Here is a 5,013-nt window from a genome sequence, read left to right as displayed (position 1 = left end):
TGCTTTCTGTGACAATAAAGTCTGCAAAGCTTATTGATTTCTTTCATAATCCGTTCAGACGGGTTACAATGTGGCGAGCACAATGAAATAAAAACACGTTTGATTTTATGATTCCGGAGCATGCGTGACCAAACAGCAGATCTGAATTGCGGTCCGTTATCTGAAATGACTTTACTAAAGTGTCCAACTTCACGTAAGAAATTTTTAACAAAGGCGTTGTATACAGACCGTCTAGTGGCTTTACGTAACGGAGTGAAAGAAACAAATTTTGAAGTAAGTTCAGCAGCGACTAGAACGTTCGCCGAGTTCTCAACGTTTATGAACGTGCATCCGGTGCCGTGTTAAATTCCAACAAAACAGTGCTGATCCCGTCAGGACCACGATCATTGACCATCGAACGCCCATGGTACCGAGTTGTGGGGGAACAACGTATCTTAGGCCTTGAGGTGACTGCCTGTCCGCAGCGCATGTTAACACTCACGTGGAGGCGGCTTCTCACGCGCATCAGAGGACTTTGCCTGAGTCACGCTGATCGACGACTTGACTTCCATCAACGAATCCAACTGATTAATACCTACATCCTATCACGGGCATGGTATGTAGCACAACTCCTTACGCTAGCGAAACAAACCAGCAGAGCCATCTCACAAACAGTATATTGGCTCTTGTGGCGGCACGCACTGTTCAAAGTTGAGGCACGGACTTGTACACTGCCAAAGGTCAATGGTGGCCTTGGACTCATTGACTTTCCCCGCAAATGTGCGGCCCTCCTGATTCACCGTATCGCCACGTTGCGTGAAACTAACCCAGGTGGGACAACAGCGTTTCTTTTCGACCGTTATCGTCCACGATCGGTGCGTGCACCAGTATGTTTGACACATATTCCGTTCCGGATGACGACAGTCAAGGACTATTACCTCAATCAAAGTTACGTCTTAACAGTGGCCACTGACAAGGTACGCACGTCGAAGCGCCTTCACCAGGCACTTCGAGGCCAGCCCACACCGCATAAATAGGAGGACAGACGACCGTCGGTCATCTGGCACCAAGCTTGGGCTAATATCAATAACCCAGCCCTTCCCACAGAAGTTTCAGCGCTATGGTATCGTGTCGTAAACAATTTAATAGCCACTAATCATCACCTAGCGGCCATCCGCCTACGGCCCTCGGCTGCTTGCGGCCGATGTGGTGACGTAGACACCAGAGAGCATCGTCTCTTATGCCCTCACGTCACAGAAGTGTGGGACCTTGCACGTGTGGTATTAGCGCTGATCGGTGGGACGACACCAGACAATGTGTCAATCGACTGGTTCCTTACCCCTGATATTCAGACCAACCCCCGACCACGACGTAACGCAATGGTGTGGCTCTTGGGCCACACCATTTTCACGATCTATGACCTCTCCCTCACCGATGCTGTCTCTTTCATGGACTACCTGTGGAACCAGCATCGCCTGGCGGAATCTGACCGGAAATATACCACTACTTTTGCAAGATTTCTGAAAGTTGCAATTGTTCATGGTTATCAAAATGTGTTCCGGGTTGACTAAGGCACCTCGTCCAGGAATTGCCTGAGTTTACCCCTGGACCTATGTCACTCGGACTTTTAAACTACCCTTGACTTGCCTATATTGGAAAATTAGAAAACACGTAATTTATCTTAGAGGTTTATTATTACGTTAATTCTATGGGCGATGGGATTATCTCGCCAGTTTCGTTTTCATTTGTGTGTGCTGCCGTCCCTGTTTTTAATTTGCCTTCATTTCTGTCTTTATTTATTTCTTCCTTTTTAGTTCTAAACTCATCACTTGCTTCACACCTGCAGAGAGAGGTGTACTTCTGAGTAGTGTGTCGTCGCCCCCTGAGGCATAGCAGAGTATGCCTCCGCTTTTATTTTCGGTTTATGGCAATAAGACTTGCTACTAACAGCACCCTGCTGTACGTGCTGCGTCGACACTAGAAGATGGCGGCATTTTTGGAGAGGAAAAGGTAGGGCTATAGGGGAGGAAGGAGGCCCACAAAAGAAAAAAAAATGTGTAGTATCTGTTCTTATCAGCTTAATGCTGGCAAGGTCGGATACATAACACACTGATATGCGATGTGTTTTCTTTAGTAATTAGACTCCTAATGCCTGATCATGACGAAGCTGCAGCGGCGGCTCCGGAACGTGGCCAGCCTTGCTGTGAGGGCAGCAACTGCTGGTGCTACTGCCGGACTCGCCCTGCATTGAATACTTCTCCATCGTTTTCTCCCGATTTTGACTTAGGGTTGCGAGATGCTCAGGCTCCATCTGCTGCTTGCTCGGTCGAGGAGGCAAGTTTTGAGCGTGGCAGATGCAGACCGGTCTCGTGTGTGTCCAGCCTTTGCTGTTGACACCGGCGGCAGAGTGGAGTGGCATATGAGCCTTCCCATATGAACCTTCGCTCTGCTCGCTTTCCTTTCTTTTTCCCCCGGCCAGCTACGTCTGGACTTCCAGCGGGGTTGAACACAAGCTTATGACACTCTCCATCTTGGCCAGAACAATTCTCTGGGTCACACCAAGATCTTATATTCCTGAGAATGTGACGCTCCGGGGAATGCCAGGCACCGTAGAGCAACACCTTCGCGGCTGTTTCCAATTCCTAGCGAATGTGAACCTTTCCTAAGTTCCTATCCAAGTATTACCTCATTGACTAAAAAAGTCTGTTCTTATCAGCTTAATATCTGATACGTCCTGCATCGCAGGACCGGAATATTAGACTCATTTTTGGCTCATGACGGAGTGCTAGGGGCTTGCTCCACCTCTGTCGCGGGTTGGCCCGGCATTGCAGTACCGCCGGGATCGGCCCACCTAAAATTAATTAGAACACAGCCTGAAATGGGTTGATATTCTGCAGTGATCAGATATTCCGCTGGTAGCAAAACTTGTAGTTGTTTAAAAAAATTTAAAAAAAAGAAAAAAACAAAAAAAGGAAAAAAAAGAAAAAAGTAAAAAAATCCATTCGATGTTCTGACAAGGGGTCCCACGAGATCAACAGCAGCAAACTCTTTTAATTTAGAAGGAATGATAGGAAACAACGGAGCATGATGTGAGATAGTAGATGGTTTAGCCTTTTGACAAAGTTTACAAATAGACAAGACTCTTCGAATTCTCTTTTCCATATTGTTAAAATAACAAGTCGTTCGAAGAATATGATAACATTTTCGTGGACCAAAATGTGCGTAGCTCAAATGAATGTACCAAATGAGCTTATTAACAAAATCGTCTGGAATGCAAAGTACCCATAGCTTGTCATCAACAGTGCAACGCTTGAAGAGTATGTTGTTTCTAACCAGATAATAATGCCGAATCAGAGTGTGTGTCTTTTCATGCCATTTACTTTTGATGTCTTTCCAAATCGGATCTTTATCTTGTTCGTGAGCAATTTCCTTTAAAGATGTGGTAATGAAGTTTTCAAAGGCGACTTTCTGAATGTAAAGAATACTGAAATTTTTCTCGAGGTTGCCTTCTGTGTTACTTTTCTCAAGCCCAGCCGGTGCGCGTGACAGTGCGTCCGCAACAATGTTCTCCTTGCCGGGAATGTAGACTATTGTGAAGTGGAATTCTTGCAGAAACAATGCCCAACGCTTTAACCTGTCATGATTTAATTTTGAAGACATAAGAAATTGTAATGCACGATGATCACTGTATACTTTTATGTGCTTACCAGAAAGAAAGAAACGGAATTTGTTAAACGCCCAAACGATAGCTAAAGCTTCTAATTCAGTAACGGAACAATTTTTTTCAGATTTTGTTAGCCCTCGGCTAGCAAAAGCAATGGTTTTCTGAACAGTAGTGTAATTTTCTATGTCTTCTTGAAATAAATGGGCACCAAGACCAACTTCAGAAGAATCCGTGCTAAGGCAGAAGTCTTGTGACAGATCTGGATGAGCTAGTATTGGCGCATTAAGTAGCGCTTCTTTCAAAGAATTGAATTCCAGCTGTGCCTGTTCGTCCCAGTTCCAAATAGTATTTTTTCCAGTGAGAGAACAAAGTTTTGGTGTAATTAGAATTTGCATATTCAGAAAACAACGGTAAAAATTTACGAGACCTAGAAAATTGCGGACTTGTGGATGGAACTGGAATGGCTCTGATTGCTTGTAACTTTTCAGGATCCGGCTGAATGGCTTCAGAAGAAATAATATGTCCCAAAAACTTCACCTTTGTCCTACCGAATTCAGACTTTTCCAAGTTAGCTGTAATTCCAGATTCTGCAAAAATATGTAACACGCTGTTGAGGATGCGATTATGTTGTTCCCATGAGGCTTCTGCTATCAGAATATCGTCCACATATAAGGTGATGTGACGTTTCAAGAACTCAGGTAATATGGAATTTAGCCCACGAATGAATGCTGCCGAAGAAATGTTCAAACCAAAAGGAAGTTTCCGAAATTGTTAACAAACGCCGAAACAAAGAAAAGCTGTGTATTTTCTACATTCTGGATGAAGTTCGATCTGATAAAAGCTGGATCTGAGATCAATAGAAGACAACACTTTTACACCATTAAAATTTTGAAGAAGTTCTTCCATCGTTTGCGGCCTGTCTGTTCAGGAATGATGATAGTATTGATTTGTCTCGAATCTAAGACAAGCCTGATCGATCCATTTTTCTTCTCAACAACATGTAATGGATTGTTGTATGAGCTCACTGCACTCTCAATAATGCCCTCGTCAAGCATAAATTGTATTTCTGTTCTAACACAGTCCCTATAATGTGCTGGAATTACATATGGTGTAACACAAAATTTAGTATGCTCACGAACACGAAATTGGTATTGAAATCCCTTGATTGCTCCTGTTTTGAAAGTAAAAACTGTGGAATGTGCTTTTAAAATCTCAAAAAGGTCCTGCCTATCAGTTTCATTACAATTCTCAATTGTTTGAATTTTATTCTGAATTAACTCATTAGTATCAAATACGCCGTCGATATCATCCCTGTTAGTACTTGCAGAGTGATTGATAGTGTCAAGTTCCGTCGAAAATTCCGAACTGTT

The 5,013-nt window shown here is 43.7% G+C and overlaps 1 pseudogene; it reads left to right on the top strand.

Annotated features, from left to right (window-relative positions):
• Positions 1-2,659: 2,659 nt before the first annotated feature.
• Positions 2,660-2,835, top strand: LOC126458713 (U2 spliceosomal RNA; annotated as a pseudogene).
• The last annotated feature ends 2,178 nt before the right edge of the window (positions 2,836-5,013 follow it).

This window comes from Schistocerca serialis, chromosome 2 (assembly GCF_023864345.2).
Source record: "Schistocerca serialis cubense isolate TAMUIC-IGC-003099 chromosome 2, iqSchSeri2.2, whole genome shotgun sequence".
In the NCBI taxonomy this organism is placed as follows: Eukaryota; Metazoa; Arthropoda; class Insecta; order Orthoptera; family Acrididae; genus Schistocerca; species Schistocerca serialis.
Note: the sequence above shows the minus strand (reverse complement) of the source record. Positions and strands in the feature narration are given on the sequence as shown.